Genomic DNA, 13794 nt, shown 5'->3' with positions numbered 1-13794 from the left:
TCCCCCAAAACTTAAGCAATGTTCAATGTTTTTTTTTTTTTTTTAAATTACATTAAAGCTATAAAAACTTTACAGTGTTTTACATTGTGATTATTTTTTCTTTCCGATGCATTTTTCTTCTCTAAAAATCTTTAATGAATTCAAAAAGTACAGACAAATAATCAGGAATTTTTATTTTACAAGTCAATTCTTAGTTTTAGAGTCTTCCAAAGTGCTAAAAGTATCATCTTATAGATTTTTTACATTGAATTTTTACAGACAACGTTTTTCGACCTTCTGGCTGATTTTTTAAATAGATTTCATATGAAGAAAGCACATCAATATGCATTCAATGTTATATGCCTAAAATGTTTTAATGGATAAACAAGTAATAAAGCAAAAATTATTGGGTTTAAGAAGATTTATGTTCAGGGTGCACTCGGAGTTGAACCAAGGACCTCTTAATCTGCAGTCAAATACTCGACCACTGAGCTATACCCCCAAAACTTAAATAATGCACACTCTTTTTTTTTTTTTTTTAATTACATTAAAGCTATAAGAACTTTACAAAGCTATACATTGTGATTATTTTTTTCTTTCCGATGCATTTTTCTTTTCTAATAATCTTTAATGAATTCAAAAAGTACAGACAAATAATGAGAAATTTTTATTTTACAAGTCAATTCTTGGTTTTAGAGTCTTCCAAAGTGCTAAAAGTATCATCTTATAGATTTTTTACATTGACTTTTTACAGACAACGTTTTTCGACCTTTTGGCTGATTTTTTAAAGGGATTTCATATGAAGAAAGCACATCAATATGCATTCAACGTTATATGCCTAAAATGTTTTAATGGATAAACAAGTAATAAAGCAAGAATTATTTGGTTTAAGAAGATTTCTCTTGAGGGTGCACTCGGAGTTGAACCAAGCACCTCTTGAGCTGAAGTCAAATGCTCTAACACTGAGATATACCCCCAAAACTTAAATAATGCACACTCTTTTTTTTTTTTTATTTAAGTTACATTAAAGCTATAAAAACTTTACAAAGTTTTACATTGTGATTATTTTTTCTTTCCGATGCATTTTTCTTCTCTAAAAATCTTTAATGAATTCAAAAAGTACAGACAAATAATCAGGAATTTTTATTTTACAAGTCAATTCTTAGTTTTAGAGTCTTCCAAAGTGCTAAAAGTATCATCTTATAGATTTTTTACATTGACTTTTTACAGACGTTTTTCGACCTCTTGGCTGATTTTTTAAATAGATTTCATATGAAGAAAGCACATCAATATGCATTCAACGTTATATGCCTAAAATGTTTTAATGGATAAACAAGTAATAAAGCAAGAATTATTTCATTTAAGAAGATTTATCTTGAGGGTGCACTCGGAGTTGAACCAAGCACCTCTTGAGCTGCAGTCAAATGCTCTAACACTGAGATATACCCCCAAAACGTAAGTAATGCACACTCTTTTTTTTTTTTAAATTACATTAAAGCTATAAAAACTTCACAAAGTTTTACATTGTGATTATTTTTTCTTTCCGATGCATTTTTCTTCTCTAAAAATCTTTAATGAATTCAAAAAGTACAGACAAATAATCAGGAATTTTTATTTTACAAGTCAATTCTTAGTTTTAGAGTCTTCCAAAGTGCTAAAAGTATCATCTTATAGATTTTTTACATTGACTTTTTACATACAACGTTTTTCGACCTTTTGGCTGATTTTTTAAAGATATTTCAGATGAAGAAAGCACATCAATATGCATTCAACGTTATATGCCTAAAATGTTTTAATGGATAAACAAGTAATAAAGCAAGAATTATTTCGTTTAAGAAGATTTATCTTGAGGGTGCACTTGGAGTTGAACCAAGCACCTCTTGAGCTGAAGTCAAATGCTCTAACACTGAGCTATACCCCCAAAACTTAAATAATGCACACTCTTTTTTTTTTTTTTTAAATTACATTAAAGCTATAAAAACTTTACAAAGTTTTACATTGTGATTATTTTTTCTTTTCGATGCATTTTTCTTCTCTAAAAATCTTTAATGAATTCAAAAAGTACAGACAAATAATCAGGAATTTTTATTTTACAAGTCAATTCTTAGTTTTAGAGTCTTCCAAAGTGCTGAAAGTATCATCTTAAAGATTTTTTACATTGACTTTTTACAGACATCGTTTTTCGACCTCTTGGCTGATTTTTTAAATAGATTTCATATGAAGAAAGCACATCAATATGCATTCAACGTTATATGCCTAAAATGTTTTAATGGATAAACAAGTAATAAAGCAAGAATTATTTGGTTTAAGAAGATTTCTCTTGAGGGTGCACTCGGAGTTGAACCAAGCACCTCTTGAGCTGCAGTCAAATGCTCTAACACTGAGCTATACCCCCAAAACTTAAGTAATTCACAATCTTTTTTTTTTTTTTTTAAATTACATTAAAGCTATAAAAACTTTACAAAGTTTTACATTGTGATTATTTTTTCTTTCCGATGCATTTTTCTTCTCTAAAAATCTTTAATGAATTCAAAAAGTACAGACAAATAATCAGGAATTTTTATTTTACAAGTCAATTCTTAGTTTTAGAGTCTTCCAAAGTGCTAAAAGTATCATCTTATAGATTTTTTACATTAACTTTTTACAGACAACGTTTTTCGACCTTTTGGCTGATTTTTTAAAGAGATTTCATATGAAGAAAGCACATCAATATGCATTCAACGTTATATGCCTAAAATGTTTTAATGGATAAACAAGTAATAAAGCAAGCATTATTTGGTTTAAGAAGATTTCTCTTGAGGGTGCACTCGGAGTTGAACCAAGCACCTCTTGAGCTGAAGTCAAATGCTCTAACACTGAGATATACCCCCAAAACTTAAATAATGCACAGTCTTTTTTTTTTTTTTTAAATTACATTAAAGCTATAAAAACTTTACAAAGTTTTACATTGTGATTATTTTTTCTTTCCGATGCATTTTTCTTCTCTAAAAATCTTTAATGAATTCAAAAAGTACAGACAAATAATCAGGAATTTTTATTTTACAAGTCAATTCTTAGTTTTAGAGTCTTCCAAAGTGCTAAAAGTATCATCTTATAGATTTTTTACATTGACTTTTTACAGACAACGTTTTTTGACCTCTTGGCTGATTTTTTAAATAGATTTCATATGAAGAAAGCACATCAATATGCATTCAACGTTATATGCCTAAAATGTTTTAATGGATAAACAAGTAATAAAGCAAGAATTATTTGGTTTAAGAAGATTTCTCTTGAGGGTGCACTCGGAGTTGAACCAAGCACCTCTTGAGCTGCAGTCAAATGCTCTAACACTGAGATATACCCCCAAAACTTAAGTAATGCACACTCTTTTTTTTTTTTTTTATTACATTAAAGCTATAAAAACTTTACAAAGTTTTACATTGTGATTATTTTTTCTTTCCGATGCATTTTTCTTCTCTAAAAATCTTTAATGAATTCAAAAAGTACAGACAAATAATCAGGAATTTTTATTTTACAAGTCAATTCTTAGTTTTAGAGTCTTCCAAAGTGCTAAAAGTATCATCTTATAGATTTTTTACATTGACTTTTTACAGACGTTTTTCGACCTCTTGGCTGATTTTTTAAATAGATTTCATATGAAGAAAGCACATCAATATGCATTCAACGTTATATGCCTAAAATGTTTTAATGGATAAACAAGTAATAAAGCAAGAATTATTTGGTTTAAGAAGATTTCTCTTGAGGGTGCACTCGGAGTTGAACCAAGCACCTCTTGAGCTGCAGTCAAATGCTCTAACACTGAGACATACACCCAAAACGTAAGTAATGCACACTCTTTTTTTTTTTTTTTTTTTAATTACATTAAAGCTATAAAAACTTCACAAAGTTTTACATTGTGATTATTTTTTCTTTCCGATGCATTTTTCTTCTCTAAAAATCTTTAATGAATTCAAAAAGTACAGACAAATAATCAGGAATTTTTATTTTACAAGTCAATTCTTAGTTTTAGAGTCTTCCAAAGTGCTAAAAGTATCATCTTATAGATTTTTTACATTGACTTTTTACAGACAACGTTTTTCGACCTTTTGGCTGATTTTTTAAAGATATTTCAGATGAAGAAAGCACATCAATATGCATTCAACGTTATATGCCTAAAATGTTTTAATGGATAAACAAGTAATAAAGCAAGAATTATTTCGTTTAAGAGGATTTATCTTGAGGGTGCACTCGGAGTTGAACCAAGCACCTCTTGAGCTGCAGTCAAATGCTCTAACACTGAGATATACCCATAAAACTTAAATAATGCACACTCTTTTTTTTTTTTTTTTTTTAAATTACATTAAAGCTATGAAACCTTTACAAGGTTTTACATTGTGATTATTTTTTCTTTCCGATGCATTTTTCTTCTCTAAAAATCTTTAATGAATTCAAAAAGTACAGACAAATAATCAGGAATTTTTATTTTACAAGTCAATTCTTAGTTTTAGAGTCTTCCAAAGTGCTAAAAGTATCATCTTATAGATTTTTTACATTGACTTTTTACAGACAACGTTTTTCGACCTCTTGGCTGATTTTTTAAATCGATTTCATATGAAGAAAGCACATCAATATGCATTCAACATTATATGCCTAAAATATTTTAGTGGATAAACAAGTAATAAAGCAAGAATTAAATGGTTTAAGAAGATTTCTCTTGAGGGTGCACTCGGAGTTGAACCAAGCACCTCTTGAGCTGAAGTCAAATGCTCTAACACTGAGATATACCCCCAAAACTTAAATAATGCACACTCTTTTTTTTTTTTTTTTTAAATTACATTAAAGCTATAAAAACTTTACAAAGTTTTACATTGTGATTATTTTTTCTTTTTGATGCATTTTTCTTCTCTAAAAATCTTTAATGAATTCAAAAAGTACAGACAAATAATCAGGAATTTTTATTTTACAAGTCAATTCTTAGTTTTAGAGTCTTCCAAAGTGCTAAAAGTATCATCTTAAAGATTTTTTACATTGACTTTTTACAGACATCGTTTTTCGACCTCTTGGCTGATTTTTTAAATAGATTTCATATGAAGAAAGCACATCAATATGCATTCAACATTATATGCCTAAAATGTTTTAATGGATAAACAAGTAATAAAGCAAGAATTTTTTGGTTTAAGAAGATTTCTCTTGAGGGTGCACTCGGAGTTGAACCAAGCACCTCTTGAGCTGCAGTCAAATGCTCTAACACTGAGCTATACCGCCAAAACTTAAGTAATTCACAATCTTTTTTTTTTTTTTTTAAATTACATTAAAGCTATAAAAACTTTACAAAGTTTTACATTGTGATTATTTTTTCTTTCCGATGCATTTTTCTTCTCTAAAAATCTTTAATGAATTCAAAAAGTACAGACAAATAATCAGGAATTTTTATTTTACAAGTCAATTCTTAGTTTTAGAGTCTTCCAAAGTGCTAAAAGTATCATCTTATAGATTTTTTACATTGACTTTTTACAGACATCGTTTTTCGACCTCTTGGCTGATTTTTTAAATAGATTTCATATGAAGAAAGCACATCAATATACATTCAACGTTATATGCCTAAAATGTTTTAATGGATAAACAAGTAATAAAGCAAGAATTATTTGGTTTAAGAAGATTTCTCTTGAAGGTGCACTCGGAGTTGAACCAAGCACCTCTTGAGCTGCAGTCAAATGCTCTAACACTGAGCTATACCCCCAAAACTTAAGTAATTCACAATCTTTTTTTTTTTTTTTTAAATTACATTAAAGCTATAAAAACTTTACAAAGTTTTACATTGTGATTATTTTTTCTTTCCGATGCATTTTTCTTCTCTAAAAATCTTTAATGAATTCAAAAAGTACAGACAAATAATCAGGAATTTTTATTTTACAAGTCAATTCTTAGTTTTAGAGTCTTCCAAAGTGCTAAAAGTATCATCTTATAGATTTTTTACATTGACTTTTTACAGACAACGTTTTTCGACCTTTTGGCTGATTTTCTAAATAGATTTCATATGAAGAAAGCACATTAATATGCATTCAACGTTATATGCCTAAAATGTTTTAATGGATAAACAAGTAATAAAGCAAGAATTTTTTTTTTTTGAGAAGATTTCTCTTGAGGGTGCACTCGGAGTTGAACCAAGCACCTCTTAAACAGCAGTCAAATGCTCTAACACTGAGATATACCACCAAAACTGAAATAATGCACACTCTTTTTTTTTTTTTTTTAAATTACATTAAAGCTATAAAAACTTTGCAAAGTTTTACATTGTGATTTTTTTTTCTTTCCGATGCATTTTTCTTCTCTAAAAATCTTTAATGAATTCAAAAAGTACAGACAAATAATCAGGAATATTTATTTTACAAGTCAATTCTTAGTTTTAGAGTCTTCCAAAGTGCTAAAAGTATCATCTTATAGATTTTTTACATTAACTTTTTACAGACAACGTTTTTCGACCTTTTGGCTGATTTTTTAAAGATATTTCAGATGAAGAAAGCACATCAATATGCATTCAACGTTATATGCCTAAAATGTTTTAATGGATAAACAAGTAATAAAGCAAGAATTATTTCGTTTAAGAAGATTTATCTTGAGGGTGCACTCGGAGTTGAACCAAGCACCTCTTGAGCTGCAGTCAAATGCTCTAACACTGAGATATACCCCCAAAACTTAAATAATGCACACTCTTTTTTTTTTTTTTTTTAAATTACATTAAAGCTATGAAAACTTTACAAGGTTTTACATTGTGATTATTTTTTCTTTCCGATGCATTTTTCTTCTCTAAAAATCTTTAATGAATTCAAAAAGTACAGACAAATAATCAGGAATTTTTATTTTACAAGTCAATTCTTAGTTTTAGAGTCTTCCAAAGTGCTAAAAGTATCATCTTATAGATTTTTTACATTGACTTTTTACAGACATCGTTTTTCGACCTCTTGGCTGATTTTTTAAATAGATTTCATATGAAGAAAGCACATCAATATACATTCAACGTTATATGCCTAAAATGTTTTAATGGATAAACAAGTAATAAAGCAAGAATTATTTGGTTTAAGAAGATTTCTCTTGAAGGTGCACTCGGAGTTGAACCAAGCACCTCTTGAGCTGCAGTCAAATGCTCTAACACTGAGCTATACCCCCAAAACTTAAGTAATTCACAATCTTTTTTTTTTTTTTTTTTAATTACATTAAAGCTAGAAAAACTTCACAAAGTTTTACATTGTGATTATTTTTTCTTTCCGATGCATTTTTCTTCTCTAAAAATCTTTAATGAATTCAAAAAGTACAGACAAATAATCAGGAATTTTTATTTTACAAGTCAATTCTTAGTTTTAGAGTCTTCCAAAGTGCTAAAAGTATCATCTTATAGATTTTTTACATTGACTTTTTACAGACAACGTTTTTCGACCTTTTGGCTGATTTTTTAAAGATATTTCAGATGAAGAAAGCACATCAATATGCATTCATCGTTATATGCCTAAAATGTTTTAATGGATAAACAAGTAATAAAGCAAGAATTATTTCGTTTAAGAAGATTTATCTTGAGGGTGCACTCGGAGTTGAACCAAGCACCTCTTGAGCTGAAGTCAAATGCTCTAACACTGAGATATACCCCCAAAACTTAAATAATGCACACTCTTTTTTTTTTTTTTTTAAATTACATTAAAGCTATAAAAACTTTACAAAGTTTTACATTGTGATTATTTTTTCTTTTCGATGCATTTTTCTTCTCTAAAAATCTTTAATGAATTCAAAAAGTACAGACAAATAATCAGGAATTTTTATTTTACAAGTCAATTCTTAGTTTTAGAGTCTTCCAAAGTGCTAAAAGTATCATCTTAAAGATTTTTTACATTGACTTTTTACAGACATCGTTTTTCGACCTCTTGGCTGATTTTTTAAATAGATTTCATATGAAGAAAGCACATCAATATGCATTCAACATTATATGCCTAAAATGTTTTAATGGATAAACAAGTAATAAAGCAAGAATTTTTTGGTTTAAGAAGATTTCTCTTGAGGGTGCACTCGGAGTTGAACCAAGCACCTCTTGAGCTGCAGTCAAATGCTCTAACACTGAGCTATACCCCCAAAACTTAAGTAGTTCACAATCTTTTTTTTTTTTTTTTAAATTACATTAAAGCTATAAAAACTTTACAAAGTTTAACATTGTGATTATTTTTTCTTTCCGATGCATTTTTCTTCTCTAAAAATCTTTAATGAATTCAAAAAGTACAGACAAATAATCAGGAATTTTTATTTTACAAGTCAATTCTTAGTTTTAGAGTCTTCCAAAGTGCTAAAAGTATCATCTTATAGATTTTTTACATTGACTTTTTACAGACATCGTTTTTCGACCTCTTGGCTGATTTTTTAAATAGATTTCATATGAAGAAAGCACATCAATATGCATTCAACGTTATATGCCTAAAATGTTTTAATGGATAAACAAGTAATAAAGCAAGAATTATTTGGTTTAAAAAATTTCTCTTGAAGGTGCACTCGGAGTTGAACCAAGCACCTCTTGAGCTGCAGTCAAATGCTCTAACACTGAGCTATACCCCCAAAACTTAAGTAATTCACAATCTTTTTTTTTTTTTTTTAAATTACATTAAAGCTATAAAAACTTTACAAAGTTTTACATTGTGATTATTTTTTCTTTCCGATGCATTTTTCTTCTCTAAAAATCTTTAATGAATTCAAAAAGTACAGACAAATAATCAGGAATTTTTATTTTACAAGTCAATTCTTAGTTTTAGAGTCTTCCAAAGTGCTAAAAGTATCATCTTATAGATTTTTTACATTGACTTTTTACAGACAACGTTTTTCGACCTTTTGGCTGATTTTCTAAATAGATTTCATATGAAGAAAGCACATTAATATGCATTCAACGTTATATGCCTAAAATGTTTTAATGGATAAACAAGTAATAAAGCAAGAATTTTTTTTTTTTGAGAAGATTTCTCTTGAGGGTGCACTCGGAGTTGAACCAAGCACCTCTTAAACAGCAGTCAAATGCTCTAACACTGAGATATACCACCAAAACTGAAATAATGCACACTCTTTTTTTTTTTTTTTTAAATTACATTAAAGCTATAAAAACTTTGCAAAGTTTTACATTGTGATTTTTTTTTCTTTCCGATGCATTTTTCTTCTCTAAAAATCTTTAATGAATTCAAAAAGTACAGACAAATAATCAGGAATATTTATTTTACAAGTCAATTCTTAGTTTTAGAGTCTTCCAAAGTGCTAAAAGTATCATCTTATAGATTTTTTACATTAACTTTTTACAGACAACGTTTTTCGACCTTTTGGCTGATTTTTTCAAGATATTTCAGATGAAGAAAGCACATCAATATGCATTCAACGTTATATGCCTAAAATGTTTTAATGGATAAACAAGTAATAAAGCAAGAATTATTTAGTTTAAGAAGATTTATCTTGAGGGTGCACTCGGAGTTGAACCAAGCACCTCTTGAGCTGCAGTCAAATGCTCTAACACTGAGATATACCCCCAAAACTTAAATAATGCACACTCTTTTTTTTTTTTTTTTTAAATTACATTAAAGCTATGAAAACTTTACAAGGTTTTACATTGTGATTATTTTTTCTTTCCGATGCATTTTTCTTCTCTAAAAATCTTTAATGAATTCAAAAAGTACAGACAAATAATCAGGAATTTTTATTTTACAAGTCAATTCTTAGTTTTAGAGTCTTCCAAAGTGCTAAAAGTATCATCTTATAGATTTTTTACATTGACTTTTTACAGACAACGTTTTTCGACCTTTTGGCTGATTTTCTAAATAGATTTCATATGAAGAAAGCACATCAATATGCATTCAACGTTATATGCCTAAAATGTTTTAATGGATAAACAAGTAATAAAGCAAGATTTATTTTTTTTAAGAAGATTTCTCTTGAGGGTGCACTCGGAGTTGAACCAAGCACCTCTTGAGCTGCAGTCAAATGCTCTAACACTGAGATATACCCCCAAAACTTAAGTAATGCACACTCTTTTTTTTTTTTTTTTTAAATTACATTAAAGCTATAAAAACTTTACAAAGTTTTACATTGTGATTATTTTTTCTTTCCGATGCATTTTTCTTCTCTAAAAATCTTTAATGAATTCAAAAAGTACAGACAAATAATCAGGAATTTTTATTTTACAAGTCAATTCTTAGTTTTAGAGTCTTCCAAAGTGCTAAAAGTATCATCTTAAAGATTTTTTACATTGACTTTTTACAGACATCGTTTTTCGACCTCTTGGCTGATTTTTTAAATAGATTTCATATGAAGAAAGCACATCAATATGCATTCAACATTATATGCCTAAAATGTTTTAATGGATAAACAAGTAATAAAGCAAGAATTTTTTGGTTTAAGAAGATTTCTCTTGAGGGTGCACTCGGAGTTGAACCAAGCACCTCTTGAGCTGCAGTCAAATGCTCTAACACTGAGCTATATCCCAAAACTTAAGTAATTCACAATCTTTTTTTTTTTTTTTTAAATTACATTAAAGCTATAAAAACTTTACAAAGTTTTACATTGTGATTATTTTTTCTTTCCGATGCATTTTTCTTCTCTAAAAATCTTTAATGAATTCAAAAAGTACAGACAAATAATCAGGAATTTTTATTTTACAAGTCAATTCTTAGTTTTAGAGTCTTCCAAAGTGCTAAAAGTATCATCTTATAGATTTTTTACATTGACTTTTTACAGACAACGTTTTTCGACCTTTTGGCTGATTTTCTAAATAGATTTCATATGAAGAAAGCACATTAATATGCATTCAACGTTATATGCCTAAAATGTTTTAATGGATAAACAAGTAATAAAGCAAGAATTTTTTTTTTTTGAGAAGATTTCTCTTGAGGGTGCACTCGGAGTTGAACCAAGCACCTCTTAAACTGCAGTCAAATGCTCTAACACTGAGATATACCACCAAAACTGAAATAATGCACACTCTTTTTTTTTTTTTTTTAAATTACATTAAAGCTATAAAAACTTTGCAAAGTTTTACATTGTGATTTTTTTTTCTTTCCGATGCATTTTTCTTCTCTAAAAATCTTTAATGAATTCAAAAAGTACAGACAAATATTCAGGAATTTTTATTTTACAAGTCAATTCTTAGTTTTAGAGTCTTCCAAAGTCCTAAAAGTATCATCTTATAGATTTTTTACATTGACTTTTTACAGACAACGTTTTTCGACCTCTTGGCTGATTTTTTAAATAGATTTCATATGAAGAAAGCACATCAATATGCATTCAACGTTATATGCCTAAAATGTTTTAATGGATAAACAAGTAATAAAGCAAGAATTATTTGGTTTAAGAAGATTTCAATTGAGGGTGCACTCGGAGTTGAACCAAGCACCTCTTGAGCTGCAGTCAAATGCTCTAACACTGAGTTATACCCCTCAAAACTTAAGTAATTCACACTCTTTTTTTTTTTTTTTTAAATTACATTAAAGCTATAAAAACTGTGCAAAGTTTTACATTGTGATTATTTTTTCTTTCCGATGCATTTTTCTTCTCTAAAAATCTTTAATGAATTCAAAAAGTACAGACAAATAATCAGGAATTTTTATTTTACAAGTCAATTCTTAGTTTTAGAGTCTTCCAAAGTGCTAAAAGTATTATCTTATAGATTTTTTACATTGACTTTTTACAGACAACGTTTTTCGACCTTCTGGCTGATTTTTTAAATAGATTTCATATGAAGAAAGCACATCAATATGCATTCAATGTTATATGCCTAAAATGTTTTAATGGATAAACAAGTAATAAAGCAAATATTAATGGGTTTAAGAAGATTTAGCTTCAGGGTGCACTCGGAGTTGAACCAAGGACCTCTTAATCTGCAGTCAAATGCTCGACCACTGAGCTATACCCACAAAACTTAAATAATGCACACTTTTTTTTTTTTAATTACATTAAAGCTCTAAGAACTTTACAAAATTTTACATTGTGATTATTTTTTTCTTTCCGATGCATTTTTCTTCTCTAAAAATCTTTAATGAATTCAAAAAGTACAGACAAATAATCAGGAAATTTTATTTTACAAGTCAATTCTTGGTTTTAGAGTCTTCCAAAGTGCTAAAAGTATCATCTTATAGATTTTTTACATTGACTTTTTACAGACGTTTTTCGACCTTTTGGCTGATATTTTAAACAGATTTCATATGAAGAAAGCACATCAATATTCATTCAACGTTATATGCCTAAAATGTTTTAATGGATAAACAAGCAATAAAGCAAGAATTATTTGGTTTAAAGAGATTTATCTTCAGGGGGCACTCGGAGTTGAACCAAGGACCTCTTGATCTACAGTTAAATGCTCTACCACTGAGATATACCCCCAAAACTTAAATAATGCACAGTCTTTTTTTTTTTTTTTTTTAATTACATTAAAGCTATAAGAACTTTACAAAGATATACATTGTGATTATTTTTTTTCTTTCCGATGCATTTTTCTTCTCTAATAATCTTTAATGAATTCAAAAAGTACAGACAAATAATCAGGAATTTTTATTTTACAAGTCAATTCTTAGTTTTAGAGTCTTCCAAAGTGCTAAAAGTATCATCTTATAGATTTTTTACATTGACTTTTTACAGACAAGGTTTTTTGACCTTTTGGCTGATTTTTTAAATAAATTTCGTATGAAGAAAGCACATCAATATGCATTCAACGTTATATGCCTAAAATGAATTAATGGATAAACAAATAATAAAGCAAGAATTATTTGGTTTAAAAGATTTATCTTTAGGGGCACTCAGAGTAGAACCAAGGACCTCTTGATCTGCAGTCAAATGCTCTACCACTGAGCTATACCTCCAAAACTTGAAATAATGCACACTCTTTTTTTTTAATTACTTTAAAGCTATAAGAACTTTACAAAGTTTTACATTGTTATTATTTTTTTCTTTCCGATGCATTTTTCTTCTCTAATAATCTATAATGAATTCAAAAAATACAGACAAATAATCAGGAATTTTTATTTTACAAGTCAGTTCTTAGTTTTAGAGTCTTCCAAAGTGCTAAAAGTATTATCTTATAGATTTTTTTACATTGACTTTTCACAGACAAGGTTTTTCGACCTTTTGGCTGATTTTTAAATAGATTTCATATGAAGAAAGCACATCAATATGCATTCAACGTTATATGCCTAAAATGTTGTGAGGGATAAACAAGTAATAAAGCAAGAATTAATTGGTTTATAAAGATTTATCTTTAGGAGGCACTTGGAGTTGAACCAATGATCTCTTGATCTGCATTTAAATGCTCTATCACTGAGGTATACCCCCAAAACTTAAATAAAACACAATCTTTTTTTCTTCTTTTTTAATTACATTAAAGCTATAAGAACTTTACAAAGTTTTACATTGTGATTATTTTTTTCTTTCCGATGCATTTTTCTTCTCTAATAATCTTTAATGAATTCAAAAAGTACATACAAATAATCAGGAATTTTTATTTTACAAGTCAATTCTTAGTTTTAGAGTCTTCCAAAGTGCTAAAAGTATCATCTTATAGATTTTTTACATTGACTTTTTACAGACAAGGTTTTTCGACCTTTTAGCTGATTTTTTAAATAGATTTCATATGAAGAAAGCACATCAATATGCATTCAACGTTATATGCCTAAAATGTTTTAATGGATAAACAAGTGATAAAGCAAGAATTATTTGGTTTAAAAAGATTTACCTTCAGTGGGCACTTCGAGCTGAACCAATGATCTCTTGATCTGCAGTCAAATCCTCTACCACTGAGTTATATCCCCAAAACTTAAATAATGCACACTCTCTTTT

The 13794-nt window shown here is 28.4% G+C and overlaps 1 non-coding gene across 1 annotated transcript; it reads right to left on the bottom strand.

Moving 5' to 3' along the window:
- Window positions 1-12273: 12273 nt before the first annotated feature.
- Window positions 12274-12345, bottom strand: TRNAY-GUA (transfer RNA tyrosine (anticodon GUA)). Its single transcript has one exon. It is a non-coding gene; the product is annotated as a tRNA-Tyr (tRNA).
- Window positions 12346-13794: the final 1449 nt, after the last annotated feature.

This window comes from Phyllobates terribilis, unplaced genomic scaffold (assembly GCF_046119375.1).
Source record: "Phyllobates terribilis strain yellow unplaced genomic scaffold, ASM4611937v1 Scaffold_1__5_contigs__length_1240528914, whole genome shotgun sequence".
In the NCBI taxonomy this organism is placed as follows: domain Eukaryota; kingdom Metazoa; phylum Chordata; class Amphibia; order Anura; family Dendrobatidae; genus Phyllobates; species Phyllobates terribilis.
The sequence above is the reverse complement of the archived record's forward strand: the minus strand, read 5'-3'. Positions and strand labels throughout refer to the sequence as shown.